General features: G+C 41.3%; 1 long non-coding RNA gene across 1 annotated transcript in view; it reads left to right on the top strand.

Moving 5' to 3' along the window:
• The window catches only part of LOC130605981 (uncharacterized), an 89,991-nt gene extending 66,056 nt beyond the window's left edge, over window positions 1-23,935 (top strand). Inside the window, exons 2-3 of the long non-coding RNA XR_008973846.1 lie at window positions 21,068-21,167; window positions 23,856-23,935. This is a non-coding gene — a long non-coding RNA (uncharacterized LOC130605981). The remainder of the gene's footprint in view (window positions 1-21,067; window positions 21,168-23,855) is intronic.
• The last annotated feature ends 2,984 nt before the right edge of the window (window positions 23,936-26,919 follow it).

The raw sequence follows: 26,919 nt of genomic DNA, 5'->3' as shown, positions 1-26,919 counted from the left end.
GAAAAGGGTTTTTCCTTTTGCAAAGCAAATTAAACAGATGTTGCAGGATTATGGCATTTTACGTTTTTCTTTTTCCTAGACTCTATGAACTTGATATTGTTTTCATCCAAGCAACAATCTATTGGACATTAAATATGTATCCTTAAAATACATTCTTAAACATTTTTATAATATGTAACTGCTGATATAATACTGTTTGATTTATTAAATACATGAGGTTAAATTAAAATTAAATTACATATATTTATATTTACATGGGTGTATTTAAAATATGTTTATATTTCTCTATGTTGACCTGCGTCAGTGCTCTTGCCTGGCTGTGCACTGCTCCAAAGGCAAGCAGATAAAGTTTCTGCAATATATTCTTCAATGTTGCTGGAAAGCTGCATTCAAATAACAGCAGTGAGACACATGCAGGAAAGCAAAGCCACAAGAGCTTTGCTTTCCTTTGTTACTGGCAATTCTGCAAGCTTTAGTCAAAGAAGAGTGGAATTCAGCCACAGGAAGCAGTTCTTCTGTCTATTCCAATAGTTTCTCAGAAAACCCCATTCTGGGAACTAGCTTACTGGAGTTTGGAAGGCAACTCACAGACCAAGCAGGCTGAGGTGAAGGAATGAGTGGGACTCTGAGTGAGCATACTGTAAATTGGGAAGGATTTTTTTTTTTGATTACTGCTTTATTTAAAATGCACATTAGCTCCATTGGTTCCAAGATACCTTTCAAATAGCTGGGTACTTCTGTCATTATCTGATGGTCCCAGAATATTCATTTCCTTTGCAGAAATGCATTAACATTGGTGATTTATGAGAAGAAGGATGGGAAGACAGTGCATGAATACTTAAAAAAAAACTTGCTGCTACAGCGGCTGGTGCCCTGTGGGGCTGTGTGTGTATTAGCACAACAGAGGCAGGGCAGACCCCATAGGGGGATTACTCTGCCTGAACCCGGGGGAAGTGCATTGGTACGGGTCCCCTTTTGTAGGAGTGCTGCCTGGTGCTACCAGTTAACTCAGACAAGCCCTAAGTGCAGACACATTGCAGGAATTCCTTGTAAGCTGATACGGTTTTCTTTCTTTAAACCATGAGCAACTTGAGACAGATCTATTCCAAGAGAAGAGTTCTGCAACAGGTGTCCACATACTTCAATGTTTTATTACTACATCCTGTAACAGAAAATATTTGAAAGTGTGTTTTACTGCTAGTGAAGGGTACTTTGAGGTGGCATGCAATAGCTTCACTGCCCTTAGTGCTGTGGAGAGGCAGCAACCCTGAAAAGAGACAAGAGATTTCCCGGTTGTTTCACTCACAGTCTTCAGTCAATATCCAAGGGTTTCCCAAAGCTCAGACTCTTCCAAAGTCAGAGGCCAGCTGGCATCCTGGCCACTGGGATAACTGCTCAGGGAGCCAGGAACGTGAGCTGACCTGGCAGGCTGCTGGCTGTGGCCTTGCTCCAGTCCGCATAGCTGTCACCATGGAAAATGCCAGGGTTCTGGTGGAGGAGCAAGCCTTTCAGAAGGTAGGTTTGTAAGAAACAAAACAAATGCTTGCCCAGAAGGCAGTATTTAGAATATTTATTACAAATTCAGCTCATGATGCATAAGGATTTATTTGACAAGATGTGCATGACTTTGACTTGAAAAGATGGAGTACTTGATGTGATACTTGAAGAAGTACTAAAGTAAATTTTCTAATGTAAGCAGATTCACAGGGTAATGTTTGTCAAAATTGAATTTTACAAATCAGCTACTCCAAGCCAGTGCTCTTGCTGATCCCAAACCCCCTTGGTTTCAGATTTTGTTCTGAACTTGAGATAGGGACAGTTTTTTAAACACCATCAAATACATACTGTTTTAATGCTGGGTGCTAAATTCACATGCATTTTATAATGTTTTACTTTTTAAATGTAAACCAAACAAACCACTATTGACCATTTGTAGGAATAGTATTAAAATACTCGTCCAAACACATAAATGTAGCAGGACTTTACAGGTGGGGGTGGAACTGTAATATCCTGGGATGTGTTAGCATGGATTCTGCAATGCTGGAGCTGAAGAGAGCATCCAGGAAACAGTATTGCTGAGCCCACAGGAGGATTGCCCCAGCTGGGCAGCAGGTAAAAGCTCCCTGCTTCCTCCTACATAGCCCTGCCTAGCTCTTCCGGCTCCCCTGGGCCCGGCCTCTGCCCCACATGGAGAGGGTAGTAGGTGGGTAGTGGGGCACAGGGTGGGTCCCCAACCACTGCTGCCTCCTTAAAACATCTTTCTGCCTGATTTGTTTTGCCTCAGCTGCAGCAGGGAGTCTTTCAGTGGCATCTGAGGTCTGACATAAATTGCCCTTGTAGATGTTAACCTGATCAATTATTCTGTAGTTCTCTTTAATCAGTTCTCATTTTGCATTAAATTTTGATGTTGTTTTATATCATAATCCTGTACGTTGTATCCATGAAGCCAGAAGTTTATCTGTAAGAGAATATTTTCTTATCAATTAATGTAAAGGACAACTGTTAGCTCAGTCAGTAACAAAAAGTTCATATAGTTTTGTATTGCTGTTCTGTCTCTTCTTCTCTTTGATGATGATACTGACTGCATTTAATATGTGTAGGACAAGAGGTGTAGTAAAAAGCTGTTTTCTGCAGCCATTCTTTCATCTGGTGCAATGTGAGAACTGTGCTGGTTTGTGCCCTTTGAGATTATTTAGTCCTGCCGACATTTACGTTTCTCTTCATCCCTCTGTTATATTCACAGATGCTTTTGTTACAGCTGAAATCAAAACCGTAAGATGACACATATGTCTGAATGTTTCACACTCATTCACATTCTCTTTTGAGCCACTCAGTAGAAAATAGTGTCAGCCCTAAGAAACAGGAGTCCCTTTTGCCAGCCTACAGATTGACAAAATTGTGCCTTAAATCCCTTAATCAATGACAGAGCCAAATACACAGAAGCATTAGCGGAGTAAAAGCTTTGGTAGTGTGGAATACATTAGAATGCTGCCCTGGGGCATCAAAGACAGGTGACTGTTCCATGGCAGGCAAACACAGGCCAAGTTCCCATGGGGGCGATCCAAATGAGCCATCTACAGCTCCAGGTTGTTATCACTTCCAAACAGTGGAAACAGTGACATGAGGTGCAAGAAGGTCCTTTGAATGGTGTTTATTGACGCAATTTCAGATTTTCGTTTGATTGCGTATATATTGAACTGCTCAAGTAACACTGAAAAGCAATTATCAAGCAATTACAGGAGCTAATTTGCCCTTTCAAAATTTGGTTGTATGTTTTGTGTCATCCTGTCACTCAGTGGAATCATAATTAGGTTTCACTGTAGCATAAATGTTAGTGAAATGTGCTGTCCAAGTCAATCAGTGTTATGAAGAAATTAATCTAACCGAGTTCCTCCTCTTAATGAACTTCATTAGCATCTAGCTTTTACCTCCTAGTCTGTACTGGTCAGACAGTAGCTTCAGCAACACTTTTGTTAGTACTTTGTCAACGCATCCTCACGTGGAGAAGACATGAAGGGTATCTTGTTATGGGGAGCTGTGTCCCATGGCCATAGATGAGAACATGGGCATTTAAGTGTGGAAGATCTGCTCATGAATTTTGACTCAGTTAGAATACAAATAGCACAAAATGAGGAGGGGCCTGAGCCTAGCACCACTGGTGATGGTTGTGTGGGGTTTACCTTTCACAGTCCTATCCTATATTTGACAACATTGACAAAATGTTTAGCTACATGGCAGTTAAAGAGCAGCAAAGAGTTTATAGTATAATCTTTAGGTGTAGATATCAAATAATTTTGGTGAGAAATTTGTTTTCTGCACTAGTTCCTTTTAAGGTTGCCAGGATTTGTTGCACCAGTTGTCTGAGGAGCAATGACATGAAAGTTTTGGGGAGGCAGATGCAAACACAAGAGTGCTGTCAAGATGCAAATGCTACAGGTTTGTGAATCCTTTAGGGATTAAGTGAGACACAGAATCCATATTACATTATATTGGTGTTTTATGTACAGCTGTAGGATAAATTATGATTTGTAATATATTATTTGATAAAATTATTATTTGATAAAATACGATTTAAGATACTATATAAGAAAACGTAAAGTGCTCAGATGTAGTTCAATTTTTCTGATAATTCTCTAGCTTTTCATTATTCGTATTGAAGTTCCTTTAACACTGTAGTACCTCTGGTTCTGGTATTAATTATTCAGCTGCTTCTCCAACAAAGCAGTCAAGTGCAAAGACAGTCTTTTGCTTAGAAGAGGCTTATTTAGGTGATGACTCTGTACGCTGCAGTTAAGCACGCAGTAAATAATACTGTAGCATCTTACCATAGCTTTTTATATGAGTCAGCAAGTGCATAGACAGGAGGGGTTTAGTCCTTATTGCTTTTTTTTTTTTTTAGCACATAATTAGTGTCAAATTTCTTTTCAAGTGCTTTGCTTATGGATGTTTCTTGTTAGAGTTTTGGTTTCCAAGATACCATTCTTCCCCCCTGAAAGACAACATATTTTTTCTGACTAAATCTTGCCTTTTCATCAATTATGCTGTGAATTTCCCCTGATGATATGGAAGGAAAAGAGATTTCATTTCCATTTTGATGACAAAATTCCCTTATATGCAATGGTTAGTGGCTGAGATCCTGACTTGATCTGAAGTCTGATGAAATCTATGAACATCTTCTGTTGGCTTTTGTTGTCTTTGGATTGGGCTGTGAGAGCATGATCCTGTCTGCTGCAGTGAGTAGGAATTGTGTCTTTGATTTCACTGAACACTAAAGAAGACATATAATGAAGAGTACATTTAATAGCAGTTGTCTGTTTCTCTGTTAAAATATGCTGCTTAAAAAAATCTTTGTTTCCTGGGTACATAATTTTATGTGTGTTGAAATAAAGTCAGACAGTGAAGTCTTCTGGAAATACAGTGGGCTTCTCATTTGCTTCTGTTTAGTGACTAATACAACAGCAATCATTATTGTAGATATTGTTGTCATAAAGCCTTATGTATCAATTATCAAATGGGTAGCATGAAGTTCTGTCCAAATGCACTGTAATAAAAATATCCAGGAGTAGAGTTGCTGTGGTGCCTTTCATCATGATGTTACATTTGAATGTCCTCCCAGGAGCCCTCCCATCTTATGTGATGCATCACACCGCTGTATGGGCCTGTTTGTTTACTCACTTTAAACCTGGTCCATTATCTGCAGTCATAGATACTTCAAATAGATTGCTGCACAGCTGTGAAATGACTCTCTGCTACTACCCCCTGGGACAGACTATGACAATGTCACTCTGTAGTCTACAAATCCTATTGCTTATTCCCCATGGACATTCAATCCCCACTGAAGAGTCATTTAAAAATATTTAATTGGCAGTTTGAGTTTAGGATTAATGTTAAATTGATGACAAATACAGTTTTTTCTTTTCCCTTTCCTGTTCTGAAAGAACCATCTCCTTGCCTTTTTTTTTTTTTGGTGCCTACAGCTACGGCACCTTTTCTGCCACAGGGTCACATTAGACTTCCTCGTTAACGCTCCTCTTGGTCTTACCAAATCTCCACAGTTAGCATAACAGATAGAGACATCTGTGACTGATATATTGCCCTTCTGTGAATTGGACCTCAGTACCTCTTGAATTTAATGAAGACCCAAAGTGCAGCCCATGTCTCTCTGCTCCACTTTCTTGTTGCTCTGCATTTCTACAAGAAATAAAGTGCTACACCTGCGTTTCAGCTTCATGTAGTCTCATGATCACTAGTCCCTTAGGAGAGAGCACAGACGAAGAGCCCACATGATCTATACTAGCAGAGACAATACATGACAAACACTTCTATGTATCTTGTGTTTCTGGGTTTCTCTTGGAAAAATGGAACCCCACAATCCAAATTTTCTATTGCTTGGCTCATACTCAGTACGTGAAGACAGACTACTTTTTCATACTGACGACAGCACATATGCTTTACTGTAGCTACTTACATATTGTAAAGCTAATTATTTTCATCATCTTTCACTGTTCCCATTTGTTGTGGTTTAAGCCCAGCTGGTAACTCAGAACCATGCAGCCGCTTGCTTACTCCCCCCACTCCCCCTTCTTCCTCCCCCCGCTCCCAGAGGGATGGGGAGGAGAACTGAAAGAACGTAACTCCCACGGGTTGAGATAAGAACAGCCCAGTAACTAAGGTATAGCACAAATCACTGCTGCTACCACCGATAATAATAATGATAAGGGAAATAACAAGGGAAGAGAATACAACTGCTCACCACTCGGCGACTGATACCCAGCCTGACCCGAGCAGCTATCTCGCCCTTCTGGGTAACTCCCCCCAGTTTATATACTGGGCGTGACATGCTGTGGTATGGAATACCCCTTTGGCTAGTTTGGGTCAGGTGTTCTGTCTCTGCTTCTTCCTGGCTTCCCCTCCTCCCTGGCAGAGCATGAGACTCGGAAAGTCCTTGGTCAGACTAAGCATTTGAGCAGTAACTAAAAACATTGGTGTTATCAGCTCTGTTCCCAGGCTGAAAGTCAAAAACACAGCACTGCACCAGCTACTAAGAAGGAGAAAAATGACTGCTGCTGCTGAACCCAGGACACCATTTAATTCTTGGTTTTCAAAGAAATAGTATTAGACACTGCATAAAGATTGATGACATGAGCCATTCTGTTATTAACAGTATTTAACGGCACATGACTTCAGGGTACATAGTACTGTTCTAGCCTATTTCAATAAGGACAGGTGACCCTTTTCATATTTGCATGCTTGCCTGTAGCCTTGTGTTGAAGGATTCAAATGTTTTGGAGCTCTAACAGTGGGCTGGTCAGGCAAGCGACAGAGCATTGTGCAAATGAGAGCACTGAGGTCGCTTTAGAAGCAGTGCGTAATAGCCCTCTGTCCTTTTGGAAATAGAGCAGTGGAGAAGGCCTTGTGGGATTCAGTTCTGACAGGCTGGATCTGCACAGACCGAGGCATTGAGGAAAGTCTCCTCTGGAAGGCTTCAATACCACTCACTGCTCAATTAGTAATTCCACAATGCCCCTTTAAACAAAGATGTACTTAAACTTAGAAAGGAAAGTTTTAACCTGTGTAGTATAGAACCTGAAGGCCTTGCAGGAAGCAAAGAGGCTGAGACCTGTATTTTGCATGAATGTGAGGCAGTGGGAAATGAGGAGCAGTTGGGGGAGAAGTGGCAGCAAGACCTCCTTTGTTAGTGTTCTTCTCTGGGAGGTAGGCAGAGAGACACGCACCCACTGCAGCAGCTGATGGTGAGACTGAGGGCACACGAAAGGCAAAGAGAGTGTCATGTTGACTGAGTCTCAGAGCACCCAGCATAGGATATGGGCAAGCGCTTGGGCAAAGTGGAGACACTGCCATCAGGACAGCACTGTACTCATGCTGAACTGCTCCCCACACCACAGCAGCAGCAGGGTGGCTCTTGGACACCTCCCCTTGTCAGCTTTGCCATTTTTGTCATGTCAAATCTAGCAGTGGCCTGGGTTGCTTTCCCTTGCCATTACTGCCAGCCATACCAACCCCAGCTGCTTGTCCACTAATCTCTTAGGAACTTGGTTTACTCTCCCTTTTCACCTCTCTCTAATGGAGTGTAGCTCCAGCTCTTTCTCCTTATCATTAGTGCTTGGCAGTGGGTGAAGCACTGGGAACATCACCCCAGTCACTCTCCTCCACCTCAAGCCCCTGAGCCATTCAGGGCTACATCTGCATCTCTCTTAATGATGTCATTTGCTCTCCTGTGTGACTACAGTGAGGGGAATTCCCTAGCGTTCCTCAGGATGTCCGGTACTGTCTTCACCCAGGCAGCCAGAAAGACGTTTCGTCCTGCTTCCTTTGTGCAGACACCAGATTCTTTGGAGCACATCACTTATTACCATGGAGTCATTAGTCAGACTTTATGAAACAATAACTTTGATGGACCATTTAAAAATATGTTGCTGTTTATAATGAGATCTGATGCCCTGGAGTTATAAAAGGAACTATAGGGCTACATGGGTGATTGCTTTGGCCTCAGGGATTTATTTTTTAATTTAATCTTAAAGTAAACAAATGGCGTTACACATTTCTGAATTATTTAACGAAGAGCATGACAAAGTGGTAATTGTAAAAGCTGCTCCTTCCCCAGGAGTACATTCCTTTTCAGCTAGCTAATCTTAGCTACCTTGCTAGATATAAAATTGTCTCTGCGTTGCTGCTTTTTCTGTTTCTGTCTATGTACTTTGGTTACATTCCGCTTGGAGTTTGGTTTTTTTAATTATATGTGAGTGGGCTCAGTTTGAAAGTAATAACATTTTTCATGTTTTCTCTTTTCAGTTCTTTTCCATACATTTTCTAGTGGATGCCTCACCTGAATTAGTTACAGTAGCTCTTTGGTTTGGCACATGATGGATCATAGTTTACAGCATTACTGAAAAGTCTGCAACTGGTTGATAAACAGGGTTGCATTTTGTTGTGTGTTATTTCTTGTAATTAGAGGTTTTATCTTTGTAGGCTAAGATCAATTTATTAATATTTATTATTTAGACAAATGATCAGAAGAACACTACCTTTCATTTTTATGTAAGGATAAATCTTGATTCTGCCTTTTAATAGCTGGAAAAGTTAATATACCTAGAAAAACTTCCATTAGGAAAACACTGAAAGAGGAGATCTGTACCAGCAGTTGCATATATCAGGATATATGATGTGATGCATCAGTCTCTTTGTAGGTGGAAGCAAACAGGTATTAGTTTGTCCTGGGAGGAACTGGCTGTTTTCACTGATGTCTGTTACACAAACATGATGATATCCCAGCTGCACTGATGGATATTGCATGTCCGTGTGTTGAAGAGCTTCTTGCCTAAACTGGCTCACAGAAGAGAACATGACAGTGAAACAAAGGCAGAGGTTTCCTAAAAATTGTCATGCCTACACAGGATTGCCATGCTCCTGTTGTGCTGCTCTTGACAGTGTCACCTTTTCTGATTTTGAATGCTACTGAGCACATGAAAGTACATACATAGCAACAGAGAGTCTTCTTGCAGTTCCTTCAAGGCAAGCACAGAGCTTAGAACACCGTTTCTTTTCAGAGTTAGAAGACATTCATCTGCACTAGTCCATGTCTGTTTTAATGAATTATGTGCAGCAAAGCCATTTTGCAGCTAATTGTGGACATCTGCTTCAGAGTTTGGAATACCTCAAATCATACTGCCGAAAACACCCTCTATTATCTACCTCTTATGATGCGATGCGTTTATGAAAATATACAGCTGATGGTTTATAACACAGTTTGTAGACTCAGACTTGTGACTGAAGTTTAAGTTGTGAATCTAAGTCAGACCATTTAGTTGATCTTTGGCTAATAGATCCTCTGGAGAGTCCTCACCTGGACAGCTCTAGGGCCTGAGCAGCCTTCACAGCCAATACACTGGTCACAGTTCTCTTGTGGCTGCTGCTATAGGTGTGTCCCAGCACAAACATTTGGTCATTTAGCATTAATTTTCAAGGCACTTCTTATTTTCTTACAGGAACATACTTATCAACCCCATATTTAATAAACTATAACTTTCTTTCCCCTTGACTGCTGAAAATGTTTTCATCTTCAGTATAAGTGTAAAGGTAAAAATTCCCGAGCAAAATAAAAAATAAATAACCTGCCTCTCTCTCTGACTAGAGAACGCAGTAAAACCCCTTGTGTTTCTACCTTGTATTTTTTATCTCAGAGGGATTTGTCTCAGGAGCCTTTGTAGTTTCTGAAAGTTCCATTTTAAATGCTGGTTAAAAGTTTACAACTTTTTAAAATAATGCTTATAAATAATAGAACTAGTTGGTCTTACTTTCTTTGTTTTCTCAGGTTAGTATTTATGTGCTTCACTTCCCAGTGCTCTTAATCCCTGTGAATTCACCAGGTTTCCACTGTGTGTGCTGAAGCCCCATCACTGGTCAAAGGGCTGTACAGGTTTGGTGAATGCAGTGTGATATAGGACCTTTTCCCTGACACAGGGCTTTGAGGTGCCACACAGGTGTCTGGTCCTGACTTTGTTGCTGAAGAAGAATTTCATGAGCTTAAAGAGTACAGACTCAGTTCTGGAAGCCCTGGCTGTTCCTCTGTCACAGGGTAACCAACATGTCAACACCACAACTGAACTTACAGCTTGACAGCTAGCAAAAATGTGAGAATGAACATAATGTAAGGGACTGAATGGCTGTGGGGGTCCATTTTGTTTCCTCCTCAGTGTGTGGGGAGCCTTTGGCAATTGCAGGACATTAATTTTCTGTGTATACATTATTCTTAATCGTATGTTGTGTCATTGCCATATGGTCTATATCTGGCACTTTGCTCTAGCAGCCAGATGATTTCTTATTGTTATCATAAGCAGCAGGGCGTAGATAGCATGACCTAAACCAGCTGGTCTCTAAAGTGCAAACTCTCTCAGTACTGAACTTGTGAGGCTTTCTTTATCAAAGTGTGTAATTAGTTTAAGGCAGTGGGTTCGAACCTTGTGCCTTGTTTCTGTATTTAAAATTAAAATGTTTAAATAAATTATGATTGCAGTCATACAGACATAGGACTTTAAGAATGCTCCCCTGTTTAGGTTCACTGCAGGGTAAGTGTAACAACTTCATGTTATCTGGAGCAATATTTAGATGAGAGATCTGTCATCAGCTGAAGTTTACCTGCTCAGGTCCCAGAGGACGATGAAGAGCATTTAAATATGCCAGCTGGAAAGCATTTGCTGTTTCCTTTTATTCCCCCTCTAACACTGAAAATCCCATAATGTTCATCTGTGTAGGTCTTGCAGTGTTCCATGTATCTGGAGGTTTGAGTGGCATTAGGGTGTGTTAAGCCATTTAGACAACTTTGATGCGTCAGTAATCCCTCCCATGAAGTAAAGTGGAGCAGCATCTCCTGCTAAGCCTCTCAGGCACTCTTGCCTACTCAGTTCGATTTGCTTGGGATTAGCAATTGCTTTATTAGGAAGTGAAATGCTTTTGTGAATAGAACCTCCTGACCAGAGCTGGTGGAAGGCAGCTAAAGATTAATCCCACCCTCCAGTCTCAGACAGCATCCCTGGATACTGCTTGGTACAGGAATCACTCATCATTACATGCATACACAGAAATACAGCTAATGAATCTTACATGTTGGGCCAGAGCTGCTTTTCTCCTTTCGAATGCCCAAAACCTTCCTTTGCGCTGAGTGGGAACTTAGTAGAGGATGGAATTATTCAAATATCACTGGAGTTTCAGTGTTGATTGAGGATTAAATGAAGCCAGTCTCTTTTGCACTACCCTATACTAAACTAGTTTAAATCAGAAAAATAAAACAAGATTTCCATCTCCCCTCCCATCTCTGCAGGCCCTAATCATTGAATAATAACTGTCCTTGCTTTCTGATCCCGCAGAAATACAGACATACATTTCAATATAATTTTGCTGACAGAACAAAGCTTGCCCCTCACAGCTCAGCTCCAGATGTCAGCCCTGTTCTTGGCGTGCCTGCTGCACAAGACAGTCTTCACTTCCCACTTCATCTCTGAAGACCCCCTTCATGTGGAAGACATCTTCTTAATCAGAAGCAAAGTTTTGGCCATGTTTTGACGTGAGAAATCTCCTTTGTTTTCTGTAGAAGGTTCGTGCAATTCCCAATGGTCTTCAACTGCTGATGATAAAAATATGACAAAAAAAATCTTTCCCACTTCTCTAGGGATATAAGTCAGAACCTGTCTCTCCAAACGAGGGAGAAGGCAAAGACATAGCAGGCCCTGAACAACTTCAACTTAAGGAGTAGATCTGCACTTTCATTAACTACCTGAACAATAAACGATTTTAAATATCCAGAGCACTATCATTTTTGTCTTCAAAGCTTTGGAGATCAATCTTGCTTTGTAATGACATGGAGAAAATAACTAAAGCAAAAGGATGCTTATTTACAGAAACTTACAGTAAGTTGAAACTAAAAATACATTTAACCTGAGCTAAAAAGTCAGAATAGCATATCCCAGGGTCTGCTCAATCATTGAGAATGGAAGAATAAAGCATTCTTGCTATATCAAAAGGAAAGCCTTGTACAGTAGGTCCTTCATTTTGGTCCATTTTGGGAAGTGTACTCAGCAGTGACAATGAAAGGGCACAGACTGCTCTGGCTAATGAAAAGCAGGCCTAGATGGTTCAGATTAACATTCTAGTGTGACCAAAGAGGCTCAGCATGTCTGAGTAATTTACTGCAAATTGGCAGACGGCTGTAGTAAAAGGATTACCATGAATCAGCGTAGATGGCAAATGTAACAAAGCAATAGTAAGTAAAAACAATATTGCTTTTCTCATTCCTAATAAAAAAAAAGTTAACACCAAGGGCTTCAAAGCATATTGAATGACAGCAGCTTTTGATGCCAGCTAAGAGCTCACCCAAAGCTTCTCTCCACTTTCTCATATCCAGTCCTGACCTCCCAGTGCCTCTGTCCCCACTGCTTGCACTTGTGCTGGTTGCCTGGACATTTCTGCCTGCCGAGTTGCTCTGACAGCAGCTTGGCTGCTGCAGAGTTACCATTGCAGGCAGAATCACCCCAACATCCTTTGTTCTTTACATCATCACCAAAAAGTCCCCGTAAATGGAACATGTCAAGCTTTCAGCCATTCCAGTGTCCAAACCTCCAAGTGTGTAGCAGTTAGGCTTAGGGACTATTCATTAATAAATGTTTGCTCTGGCACCTCTTCTTTTGTCCTTTCAGTGTTTGGTGCCATTTAACTACTGCTACGAAGGAGTGGAAGAGCCCACTCCAGATGGATCTGAGACAGCCTAGATTAAGTTTTAATGAGATGATCCCATGGGTTGGCAAAAGAAGGCAGAACAGAAATCATATTTTCCTGTGCTTGCCCTGCAGGATACCCAGCCTTGGAGGTGCGCGAGCTAGCTGACACTGGAGAGAGAGCATAGGTGTCATTTCCCTCTCCCCTTCCACAGCCTCACGGTGATCACATTCAGTTCCTGAAGCTCTTAGTGTTTTAGCACACTTCCAACTGCAAGAATTTCAGAGGGCATATCTTCCTTGTTTGGGAGGATAAGGTTAGTAGTTACAAATGAAACGTGAATGGATGTTGATGACTACTTTTCTTGGGCTGCTGATTCTGAGTAATTCATTCTGTACGGCATCTTGATTGACACGGGAGGTGCAGCCTATGATGAACAAGTTTAGAGCTGCTTTCTCACTCAGTGGAGTTTGGTACAGAGATACGCTCTAGAGTTTCACACCACTGCACGCACCTATATCATACAGTGTTAGTAACATGTCCTGGATCCTGCTGGACTGTGGTGTTAATGTTGGCTGATCTTCCTAATTAGCTTGACAGAGAGGTCAAAACCCTGTAAGAAATCTTACGCCAGGTTAGTTGCACTGTTATTTTACTGTTGTATTTATTACATGCTAGGAATTCCTAAGTGAAGTGTTAGATGGGGTCTCACTCAAGGAAAAACTGGAAAGTAAATTTGGGATTCATTTGAGAAGACCTTGTTTGATAAAGGTTACAAAAATTGCTTACTTTTAGTCAGATATTCCACTGTTTTCATTCTGCATATATGAATTGAAGAAAAATTCAAGTATCTTCCAACAGAGTAAAATTTAATCCGGGATAATACAATTATAAAGGTGTCACATTCATAAAAAAGATAATAATATCAGTTTAGTATAGATGGTGGTTTGTGAGTAATCTGCTATCATGTTGCTTTGCTCCAGCTTTACACTTTGTGGGAGCTATGGCTTCTTGCCAGAAAGCAGGAAAAATCAAGTCTTATGTGTATTAAAATGAATTTAGAATTTCAGCTGGTGATACTCATATGTAACTGCAATATAAAATTCTGCTACAGGAAGCCAGCTAGTTACAGCTGAAAGGAAAAGTTGGCATGATGCCGTTTAGGTTTACAGCCATTTCCATTGATCTAATATTTCAAAACTGAGTGTGTGCTTTCTGAATAGGGAGAGCAGCACCTCAGGGAGTCACTAATCTCTCTTCACTTTTCTAACGAAAAGAAGGCCAGTGCAGGCCAGAGGTTTGTGAAGAGCAGGAGGTTTGCTTGGCTCCACAAACTGAATTTCCCATGAAAACCCAGAATTGACAGAAAGCCTGCCAAAGGACAGGTCTAATGGGCACATCGATTACTTGGTTCTTCTGTGTTAATTTTTGTTTAGTTCAAATAATTACCCAAGCAAGGCCACAGTTACATAACACAAATGTCCACAATGCATCCAGGTTTACTAAAGTATAAAAATAACATCTGGGATCTGAAACCCAGAAAAACAGATTAGCTCCGAGTTAAGGTTTCTCTTGTAGCCCATAGACAGTTTGTTGCAATACAAAGCTTTAATCTAAGCAGAGTTTTTCAAAACTTACTGCATTTTGTTTTCAATTGGAAAACATTTTGTAGGACTCTGAACCAGAAGGCTGTTTCTCCATAGTGTCAGGGTATGCCCTGCAGTGGACATCAAGGGTTAGATTCTCACGTCAGCTGTACATGCAGAATTTCACCTCACCACTTGGGAGCCATTAAGAGCCAGTAAGGTGGTGCCTAGGATAAATCTCCACAAGAGATTATTATCGGTCTTTCTGTTCCTGAAGTCAACCCTGCAGATTCCTGTCCTGGCAATGCATACAGCTGGGCAGCGGGCTGAAGGGTGACTTCAAGTGAAGGTTTAATCTCAAGGAAGACAAGTTTTCCTACTGAGCATTGTGCAGGGCAGTGTAGTCTGTCACATTCATTATATATACAGTGCAACATGTTGCTTACTTGTGAAGTGATGTATGTCACAGATGTGTATGAAATAAATAGTAAGGTTGAATAAGCAGTTGTACTTTGCTCTTGCTTGATATTCCTCAGCAATAAGTCTGTTGGCTCTTTTGCTTTACTGGTTATTTGGCCTTTTGGTTTCAGACTTAGATTTCATTCATAAGGAGATCACTCCATTTGTGTTTCTATATTCTAACTGCAGCATGGGAGGATGAGCCCACACAGTTCATCTTCTGTTTCAAACACTTCGGTCATTTCAAACTGCTACTGCAGATAAATTAAATCATACATTTCAGAGCAAGCTAAAGCATTAGAAGAACATGGGGTGGGATGAAATACATCACTTTTTGCTGCTGAACTCTGTTGGTTCTTTCATTCTCTCTATCTCAGACTAATTATAGAGCATTTTCAGTCGTAACAGTCTAGAGTCTGCTCAAACATCTTCTTATGTATTTCTCCATCATAAATTTCTGTAATATTCTTGAACTGTCTGCATTGCAGTTGCTTTAGCTCAGAGGACAGTAAACAGGTATGTTAGACACAGCACTTTTCCTTAGTTAATAATTGTATTTTAGTGTGTATTTCAATTATGAGATCCAGGAAGACTTAGTTCCAGACAAGGTAGCTAGTTGGTGAGGTGCTGTACGAAGTTGAACAGAGAAATGGTCACCAGCCCAAAAGTGTCACTGTCTTTCTGCCTGCTGTCTTCTCAGAAGTTGTCAAAGGGCTTTTTCTCCCCACTCAGTTGAACATATATTCCGTTTCTTGTGTTCTGTTTCTTCAACTACTTACAGGGTACTTAAGTACCTGGTACTGATTAATTGGTATCTGATTCACAGACCAGAACAGTCCGATCAAAAGATCAGTCACCTAAAGGCGATCTCTTGATTCCTGTTTCACTTTCAAAAGGCATTGTGTCATCTTATATTGACAGTGTTAGAAACTGCATCGGCACATTTTTTCCCTCAGAGAATTTGTATAGATGCCTGTCCCTTCAGTTTTCACTCGCAATTATTGCCTCATATGACTGTTTTCACATTAATTCTGTATAAGCAACAGAGTTTTAGATTATCTTCATAGTGTCTGTAGCCTTTATATTAATCTTTTCTCGTACCTGCTGTATTTTTGAAATTTTTAAATGTTCTGATTTACTTGAAAATGGTTTCTATTTAAATACATATGTTTAATGCATTTATTTTTAATAGTGGGTGTTTTTTTTCTTATTTAGAGATAAACTTTCTTTTCACATAATTATTTTATATCAGTCTGTCATAACACTATCATCATAATGTAACTCTAACCATGAATCTTAATCAACTGCAATTATAAAATGACTGGTTGGGGATAAATTGCCACTAGTGTAACTGGAATTATTAAAACAGTGAGCTCTAGAAAGAGGGAGTGTGAATTGAGCTACTAGTTAGGTGCCTAAGCATCCAAAGCCATATGATTTTATTTCAGACACTGTGTTGTTCTGAGGAGTAAGGGTCAGCTTGCACTCACTTTACTCATATATAGCAAAAATGGATTATTTACTACAATAGGGTGATTAATAACATAAAACTGGTTACGCTGTCTTACCTATTTACAACTCAGTAATGAACCAGCTCTGAACAGCGTCTACAGCACTTCTGTATAACACTTATCTCCTCAAAAGCGTACTGTACCCATATCGGTGTGATATTATAGTGGTGTCGTGGTTTAAACCCAGTCAGGTAACTTGTTCACTCACTCCCAGTGAGTGGTGCCGAGCTGACAACAATCAAGGTCCGTGTCCTTCTCCCCCCGCCCCTGCGCCGGGGCTCTCCCCTTCCCCGCTCCCGGAGGAACGGGGAGGAGGATCGAGAGAGTGCAACTCCTACGGGTTGAGACAAGAACAGTCCAGCAACAAATCACCACCGCTACTATCAGCTAAAACAATGATAAGGGAAAATAACAAGGGAAGAGAATACGATACCACCGGCCAAGAAAACGAGTTCCACCCGGAAGCTCCTGTCCTTCCGGGTAACTCCCAGTTACCCCCCCCCCCGGGCATGACGTGCTGTGGTATGGAATACCTCCCCGGCTAGCCCGGGTCAGGCGCCCCATCTCTGCTTCCTCACAGCTTCCCCTCCTCCCTGGCAGAGCATGAGCCTCACAGAGTCCTTGGTCAGGGTAAACATCACTTAGCAACAGCCGACAACATCGGCTTCACCAACACTGTTCTCAAACTAGAAGTCAAAACACAGCACTGCACCAGTTAACACAAAGGAAAAAACATGGCTGCTACTGCTGAACCCAGGACAAGTGAGAATAGTCCCTCTCTGCCAGAGAAAGAAAAGTTGGTACTCAGTTGGGCAGTTATGGATTTCACACCTCCAACACATCACAAACCTCTGAATTCTGCTGATTATTTCAAGGTTCAATAAAGGAAAACTTTCCCAAAGGAAGTGTATAAGACAGTGTACAAGAAGTGAGGCTACCAGGTGAAGTTTCTGCTGGGCTTTCCTGGGCAGCATCTGCTTTTGTTCTGGTTTTCCCCACTGAGCTTTGCACTGAAGATGCTGGCTAGCTTTCCTCCTGCTCCCTCAGCTATGGGGCTGCCCAGCTCTTGCTGCAGCACTGTGTGTGGGGTTTCTGCCTGATAGGACATGCTACAGCTGAACAGCTGCTTTGAGGTCCACATGTAAAGTCACACTCCAGCAGAGAGCCTCCAAGAGGGGTGCCAAATGCTTACGGTGACTTCTGGAAAATAGTTAAATGTAAGTGAACAGCAGTGCTGTTTGGGAAGCATTTCAAGCCCTGCAGCTCTCCCATGGGCCATCTCACACAATTGAAAAACCCAACATATTTCTGGGTTCTTTTCAGTATAAACTCTTCCTTTTATTGGGAACTTTTCCTGAAGACACCTGGCATGTGCTCTCTGTCCCTTTTCTCCATTCCTTTTTTAGTTTCCTTAGCTCTCACTCCACTTCTTTCCCCCCTGCAACTGAAAGCTATTTTCTCGTGGCTACAGGGAGACTGTGACTGGGATCACAGCTGCTGCGTTGCTGGGGTCCCCTAGCCAAGCCTGGACTGTATCAGCCTGTCAGGCCAGGCTGGCCCCGGCTGACCGATAGGGCAGGCAGTTGCTGAGAGCAGCAGCATTTCAGTGGCAACAACTCGTCCAAAACCAGTTCTTGGATGAGAAGGAGAAGATAACTTCAGGCTGGTAGGGAATTATGTTTGCCAGCTGGCCTGGGGGAGCAGGACTGCTACAGTTAGCTGTATCTCCAGCTATCGGCAGTAAGGAAGGTAACAGAATAGAGTGAAGCCCAAGCCAAAAATCCCTGCTGCGGTAATTTAGCAGTTCAGGGGAGCTACCCCGTATGAGGGTAGTTGGAAGATGGTAAATTCCCAAGGGGAGCTCAAAGTTTCCAGTAAAATCTGGGATTGCTGACAAGGTCTTCAAAAAGACTGCTTGATTATTGCCTTGAAACTGGAAATGAATAAGAACAAAGGTATGATGGGTTTGACTATTTCAGAAATTGCTTTTTTTTTTTCCTCACTTTTGGGGTGATTCCAGCTGATGGTATTTGCCAGCTGGACACTTGCACAGGCTCTGACAGCCCTACCAGCACAGGGATAGTTCTAGTAGAGTGGAGTCTAAAGCACTACAGGACTTGGTACCTGTGGTATACAACCAAACTCTGTGTTTGCTCAGATTTAAATTTCTTATCTCAGGTACCTGTAGGACAGAGCCCTTCTCGAGCTCCGCATTTCCACAGAGTTATACTGTTACCAGTGCTAGTTCAGGTATGTCTCTGCGACCACACATTATAGCCCAGATACAACAGTAATTGGAGCTCAGCCACTAAGTTTGTGTATTTATGTAGGTGTATATATATGTACATATGCATAGGAGTTATTATGGTATGAGCAGAGGGTAATTAGTGGTGACTCAGTGCAGGGGAAAAAACTAACAAACCTGGCTGTCAGAAGTTCATCACACACTGAAATGAATGGCAATTGCTGTAGTGCCACTTTGTGGTGAAAATGAGAAACAGATACGCATAAACTTTACACTTAAACAGTTACTGAAACAAGAAGCTGAGATTCTGACTTGTGATTTAACTGTGCTCAGCTTGGGCACCCTGATGCTCCTAATCTCTGAGCCCAGTGACTCCCCTTCCCCTGATGTTAGGTCTGCACTGAGAAAGGTCACCATCTTTGGCCAGAAGGTGAATGATCTCTAGGCACTTTGGCCAAATCATAGAATCATTGAATGTTTTGGGTTGGAAGGGACCTTAAAGACCATCCAGTTCCAACCCGTCTGCCACAGGCAGGGACACCTTCCACAAGACCAGGTTGCTCAAAGCCCCGTCCAACCTACCCTTGAACAACTGCCAGGGATGGGGCAGCCATAGCTTCTCTGGGCAACCTGTGCCAGTGTCTCATCACCCTCACAGGGAAGAATTCCTTCCTAATATCTAAGCTCAGTCTTCACTCTTGACAGTTGAAAGCCATTCCCCCCTTGTCCTATCCCTACATGCCCTTGTAAAAGTCCCTCTTCAGCTTTCTTGTCAGCCTCTTTAGGCACTGGAAGCTGCTCTACCATCTCCCCAGAGTCTTCTCTTCTCCAGGCTGAACAACCCCAGCTCTCTCAGCCTGTCTCCATAGGAGAGGTGCTCCACTCCTCTGAGCATCTCTGTGGCCTTCTCTGCACTCTTTCTTACCTTTTATAAAATTTTTCCTTTTGTACCCCCTGTACACAACTTTCTCTTCTTGTCGCTTTTCTAGGGAGCAGCATGAACTTTGCTGTGTTCAGTGCCTCCCATTACTATGAAGTGAGAGTAGAAGGATGCCATGGAGCACTGTGCTGAGATAGGTGCCAGCAGATTGTCCATTATACTGCCTTCTTTCTAGGTTTTAAAATAGAAAGTGTGTCTTGTGCATTTCCTAAGAAGATCAAATTGCCTCATTTCCTCTAAGTATAAATGTTATAGCATTACTGGTGGGCTGTGCTCTCATATGTGCAGCAGAGTTTGATCTAGCTCAGCCACCAAGCCATTTCAGGTGGCTTCTAAAACAATAAAAAGAGGAACTGCTTGTTCTCATGGCAATACTCTGCTTTCAGTGGTTTGTTTTCCAGTCATGTGAAATCTGTCTTTCAGATTAGATACCATATACATTGCTCATTGTTTTGTTACATTCTCCAGAAGCATTCAAATGTCATTTTGAATGGGTAGATTCAGGGCACCAGTAAGCAAAGTTCAGTGCACTGCCCTGTTTTCACAGTCATACCTTGGGAGAAAATTGGGTCTTCTTTGAGCCTGCTAAAACATAGGTGATACAGAAAACAACCAGATAGATACGTTGTAGTCTGATGGCCAAAGAGAAGTGGCCTAAATCAAGTCTTGATTGCTGGCAAATCTGGAACAAAGTGCCCGAGATTAATTGTCAAAGGACAGCAATCCCCAGCCATAGCTGCTGAGGCTGTTCAAAGTGAAAATTGTATTTTACTTCTTGCCAGAGGCTATAGGAGAATCTAGAGATGCTGCTTTCCCATATTGGTCTTTGCGAGTATCAAATACTGATCTCGTCTCAATGACTCTAAGGTCTAGTTATCAACTACATATCATGGTAGATATGCAGGTGCAAAAACATACATTGAGGGGGGTGTTGGGAGAATGCATGGGGCAATAGCACACACTAGAGAAAAAGCAGGAGGCTGTTAGTTGGATGTTGTAATTTAATTTTGTATTGTCACAAAGAAACGTCTTATCTTTAAGAATTACCCAACAGTTCTACAGTGCAGTAGTGACTAGTTGGATCTGGGTCCTATAGCCTATAATTTAGTGGGCAGAAGAGTACAGCCCCCATAGTCCATACAGATGTGTGCTCAATCTTTAACTTTGTCAAATGCGCACAAACACATAAACTGCTGGAAAATTCTCATTCTTTCTTGTTTTTCTGAATCCTACATCAAGAGAGTCATGTGTGCAATTAGCTGACAGACTTCAGTGAAAGATTTTGGTTTTTGCTACGTCATACTCTCAGCAAGGCCTGACCTAGTATGAAATGCAGAGTTTCACTGAAGATGATAATGAAATATATATTTATATTACAGTCTAGATTTTGTTGCTGAGACTAAGATTTTCTCATATACACATATAATGTTAATGCAAAAAAACTGCCATAACCCGATAGATTGTGAATGTGTATCTTTATAAACCATTTGCAAGGTTTTTTTTAAGTCAGATTGTCACCATAATGCTTGGAATTGAGATAGGTATTTCTAATAATTCCATTTTGCTACTGATTTAATCTCCTCATATGCTTTTATAGTGCTTCCTTGTGAGTGAAATCCAAGGATCAGGAGTTTGCGTCCTCACCGAAGTCCCACAGCAGAATTGAACTTTAGGAAAGCAAGTCCTGGGCACACAAGGTAATGGTAGATTCCTGACATAGTTCCATTGAGCTGTCCCAGAGGATGAACAAGCTACAATAAAGTGAAACATTTCTTCCCTAGTTAACATGCTAGGCAACTGTGCTTTGATCAGGTTTTGAGAAACACATCAGTAGCTTGATTTCAAATAAGAAATCAGAAATGTTCCAGGCTAACTTAATTCTGACTCCTGAGTTATTAGTTTAAATTATGATAGTAAACAACCTTCTGTTTCAACATTTTTGGCTATGTCACAGAGCCAAAATACCCCCAGATTTGTATCTTCCTTGAGGTTCATGAACATCTGATGTCTTGGGTAGCTATGAAGAAAATAAACTCATTGTGTCCATATTGCAAAATCTAACCTTCATTCCAAGGTCTTTTTTGCAAGTATGTTTTCCAAAAGGTTATATGTGCAAATGCTTCTGGCACCAGGATTAGCAGTTTTAAATTTTATTTTCACAAACCTCCACAAAAGTATGGCAACAAAGGTAAAAACTTTTGACAGAATGCAGAATGATTGGAAACAATCCTTCTGATTGAATAAGGCTGGACTTTATTTCAGTCTCTTCAGCCTCTCACAGTTATGTTTCCATCCCTGCAAGCAGTATCCATCTGCACAGGTGATTGAGACAGACAGTTACTCATTTACAGAGGGAAAGCTAAAAGCCAGGCAGGAAACAGCTGAGTGGAAACCTGGGGTCCCTTATGGAGAAACAGCAAGTTGCACAGTTAAACTCTGTGTATGTGTGAGGTTCTTGTTTTGTTGTTTGTTTGTTTTGGTGGTTTTTTTTTATTTCTTTAAAGAGAGTTTCATAGAAAAGAAAATGTGCAGCAGGGCCTCTGTCCTCTGTATCTCTTCTAGCTGGTGTTTCTGGACATCATGTCAGAACAGTCCACATTCAGGAAAGGTCTCCCATTAATATGAAAGAACTGGATCTGGCCTTGGCTTCTAATTTTATTACAAGTAATAGATCTCTAAAAATATAGATGTTTGAAGGCTTTTTAAAAAATCATACTTTGAGTTGCAAAAGTAGCAAAATCATTTGGATCATCTGTATTCAAAGAAGATCGCAAGACTTGTACATCATGGCAGCTGTGCCAGTTTGGTAATATGAGAACCAAAGCCAGCCGAAGTGAAAACACAGTTTCTAAGTCATGTTATACTTTAACATGAATAAACTCCAAGTCAGTACCACAGACTTTTGCTGGAATCTGGGGAAAAGGAAGGAAAGAAACAGAAGAGGGTGTTAATTTCTAGTCTTCAAATTCTTGGGGAGTAAAACCCATCCATTTAGAAACAAGTTCATATTGCTCTGTGAAGCCTTTTAATAAGGTTTTTGAAGTTCTGCTAGTGCTGCAGAACAAATTTGCTTTTGTATCTTCATCCTGTCTCATTTGGTCAGTCTGTCTACCCTGAATGCCCCAGCTCCTGGTTTTGGCCATTCCAACAGTTTTGCCTTCTGATCCTATGGGCTACATAACCCTGTCTGTATCTTTCTTGCAGTGTTTCTTCCACACCTGCTGATGCTTCTTTCTGTCTTACACATCTTCAAAATCTGACTAACCCTTTGCCACTGTCCAAAGATCATCAGAGGAACTGACAAAGGGATCATAATTTCCTTTTTTTCAATCTCCACCTGAGTGTGACCAGTCCCTTACTGCTTTCAGTTCAGGTGAGAAATAACAGGTGCAAGAAATGCATCTCAGTTCAGAAGCTTTACAGAAATAACTAGTGCTGAAAACTGCAAAAACTAAATTACACTCATTTGATGTACTAATAACTAGGCTGTGCCCCTGTACTTTGCCCAAGGCAGAAGGTGGAGTGGGCACAGAGCAGGAACTTGCCAGGTGCCCCATAACCTGCTGCTCCCTGCAGCAGTGAGCGTGGCTCCGTGACCCCTCTGCCTGTGTGCATCAATACTGGCATAGGGTGTACATGTCCTGGCCTCAGGTCTTGGGGGTGGTTGAGGTGAGAAATAATGATGACAGAGCAAAACCAAACTGTGTATTCAGTGCCTGTTTTATTTTTCAAGGTGAATAAGGAACTCGGAGTCAGACCACGTACTTTTACCTCACATCTAGTTATTGCTGAGCATGACTTTAGTATGATAGGACGACAAATAAGGAGAAGCCTGGGTTTTAAAATACATTGGGCATTTCATATTGAAATACAATTTGAAATACTAAATTTGTAAAAAGTGTCTTTCAAAAATCCACACAACTTTACACTAAAGCTTTGTAGAAAAATTTCCTTGATGTTATATTCAGTTGTTGCTTAAAAATACAGTAGTATTTTAGAGTCCTAAAAATCTCAAGGCTATCTTTAATTGCCATCTTTTGCCAAATAAATTTAGTGTAAAAATGGCAGTGGTTAATGCTGACAGGAACCCTCCAAGTTACACAGACAGTGTCAAAGGCAGGGCCTGCCATGGTACGGTCAGCATGGTGTGTCTGACACAATACAGGCAGCCTTCCAAGAATGGGCAGAGCACTTTACCAGGCACTGGTGAAGCTCTGCCACCATGGTTTTGTTTTCACACAACAGACCTTGCCGTTCTCCAACTTTGTCTTTCAACATTCTTTTCAAGTCACTATGCCTCCTGGTGTCAGCAAGTGATGGTTTGGGAGAAAAATTAGATGTTAATGGTATATTCATGTGGGTTGCTGTGCAGCTGCCCTATACAGCCATGCCAGAGGCACATGAAGGAAACACTGGTCTGGCACCAGGGCAAGGATTGATAGAAAAAAGAACCTGGAAGTAAGATTTAGCTAAGTAAGTGAAAAGAAAGAGCCAAGTTTTCACAGGTACAGTCTTAAGCAACAAATGCATTACCTAAGGTCCTGAAGTGTGATATGTAGAGAGTTTAAGTCCTGTTGTAGCCTTTATGTGTCTTAGAGAGAGTCCCTGGCCTAGCAGAGGCAATTACCTGCCTCAACATTTACTGTGCCTGACATGGAAATGGAACCTAAAAGCCCACACCCAATACCAAGCAGGGAAATGAATTAAAGGCTGATAATGTTTATACCAACCCTGTTCCTGGGCTGTACAGGAACGCTGGTCTGCAAGAACTGGCTGTGGTTTCACAGCTACTTAAGTCACAATCACAAGATGAAATCAGTGCTGTAGCTACAGCTGCAGAAATTCCAGAAATTCCTGCTCCAGGTTGCCTGTAATGCAAATCAGGGTGTGAGCCCAGGAGAACCAGTGCTAATACTGATACCTCTCTCTGCTTGTTCCAAAAGGAGCGTTCACTTTTCTTTATACAAAATGTGTTTTACCCTGAATTTATCAGAAAAGATCAGATAATTGGATGATATAAACTGGCATAGCTCCATGGATGTCAGCGAGCATTTAATTCATGTGGTAATTTCTGCATTGCTTGGCAGGAGGAACTGCTGCTTTGTGATGGGCAGTAAGGCATGTGGATACTAAAGCATATGCAGTATCATTACTCGATGATTAAATTCCAATACTGTATTTAACAAGTTAGTGTTGTCTTAATTATTGAATCCACTCTGCTGTCATTCACCCTTAATGACTGTCTGAATGCATGTTACCTACCTGGAATCAAAATGGTTATATTTTTCAAAGGTACCATTGTTTGCGCCTTTCCAGAACTCTGACAAAATGTATTTGACAGTAAACTCTACAGTTAGAGCCTTGTCACAGTGCTTTTAGATCTCCAGATGTTTTGCTTATTTTCAGTTTCAACACATACGCTGTCATTTAATCAAGGAAAAAACAGATTTTTTTTTCATCTGTCATCTCTTTATCGCTAGCTCTTGGTGAATGACTAGAGAATTTATGTGACACAGATGCAGCCCTCAGCTCCAGTGATGAGATTATATATAGTGTAGTGCAAAAACTACACCCTGACTGCAAATGCCCTGCAGTTGTTACAGTCACGTGCCATTTTTCTGAAGGAGTCTGTAATACAAACTGCTGTTGGATTTCTAGCACATTGCTGGGCTTCTAAACATTTCTGAAGTCAAGAATAAGTTGAAGAGCTCTGTCTAGTGGCAATTTCAATAACTGCATCAGAAGGTCATTTTTTCTAACAGAATTCAGCCCACATGTGTTGAATCAATTGAGTTTAAAAATAGATGGTTGGCTTGCTTTTGCACATGGCAAAGGCTCTGAGTACTTTGGGAGAGACACTGGATAAACACGTGAAGCCATATTCTGCCATGCATCTTCTGCTAGTTCTTCTAAAAGATTTGCTGCCTTTACTTAATTTTCACCTGGAGCAACAAAAATCCCTTATGCTTTTCCACCCCTGTAGTTGTAATGTGTAAGGCCTTGCACTTTCCTTCCTCCCCCTTCCGCCCCCCATCCCCCATGGTATTTGGTGCTTGATGTTCAAAAATCATCTCATGCTCACAATCCTGTTGTACTGTGCTGGAACCCTTGCAGGACCAGATGTCATTCTGGTTTAGGTTTTGTGAAAGTTCCATGGTACTTCCCTGCATAGTTCTTAACAAAACCACATAAATGGGTAAATTATTCTGGACCCTGCCAAAAAACTGGAGGTGGGAAACTCCCCATTCTGGGCTAGCTGTGCACTCACCTGATGTGAGTATAAGTAATACTTATAAAAGTATAGGTATTTTTTTGTGATCTTTAAATACCATTACTCTGTTCTCTGTATGCCAAAAGGTCAAGAGTTGAGGTGGTTCCAGTGCTGGGATGGAAGGTAATGCCCAGCAGGTGGGAGCGCTCCTCTGCATCTGCCAGCGGCATCTTTACCTGCTTCTCCTACCCTAGCAGCAGGCTCAGAGTGACTGGCACCAAGGGGACGTAGAGTGTGATGGGGAAAGGGCTGCCTCCAGCTGCTTTTGAATATTGGGGGCAAAAAAAAAACCCAGTTACAAACAGGACATTAATATGCCCCTCTCTGTAGAAGGATCCTAGATACGAGTACATATGTTCAAAGGTTGTGGCTAAAGAGTAGATTGTCACTGGGCTGTTTATTTTATACAGTGAGTAAACTGTGAATCTAATGATGTGCATTCTTCAGGACAGCCCTTTGAATAACTCACTACAGTATGAAGATGATTCTAAAACACTGTAAAAATTCTAAATCACATCTCCAAAACCTCAGAAATATTTTTTTCCTAAAATATCAAAAAGGTTTATAAAAACATTCTTCAAAGAATTTCATTTAACCTCATGATTTTGGTGCTTTATGATGTATGGAATAGGAACAAAACCACACAAATTGCCTGGTGGCTATTCTGTTAACAGTTTGGGATTCCTATCTCAAAGGATGCATCTGTAAATTCAGAACAGGCTAATGAGACACATCCATAGATACCACTGCTTGTCATCAGTACTAAATCACTGTTCTGTTTAAGACCATGGGTCCTGTGGGAAAAAAAAAGGCTAAGTGCAAGGTAGTCCAGGTGAACCTTTGCAGAGGCATTTGAAGCTGCCAGAGACTAAGATCACGCCAGTGACAACATTCTATGGCAAGAAAAGCAAAAATTTTTTTTCTGTAGCATCCTTGTGGAATATTCTCAGGTTTTCTGTAGTATGCAAAGTCACCCTTTCTACAGTGTTGATTTAGATTGTGCCTGTGTCTCAATTTCAATAGATTCAGACTGTGTCTCAATTTTCAGAGTGGTATGCTGTAATGAAACACTTTGAGCCCTGCAAGCTTTAGATGAAAGATATTTTCATTAATAATTTTTTACATACAAGTTTGGAAAACAATTATTTTTCTTTGAAAAGATCGTATCTGTTAATAAG

Source organism: Pezoporus wallicus, unplaced genomic scaffold (assembly GCF_028554395.1).
Source record: "Pezoporus wallicus isolate ANWC-B61680 ecotype Strahan unplaced genomic scaffold, APGP_CSIRO_Pwel_v1 scaffold_7402, whole genome shotgun sequence".
NCBI lineage: Eukaryota > Metazoa > Chordata > Aves > Psittaciformes > Psittacidae > Pezoporus > Pezoporus wallicus.
This window is presented reverse-complemented; position numbering and strand designations above follow the sequence as displayed.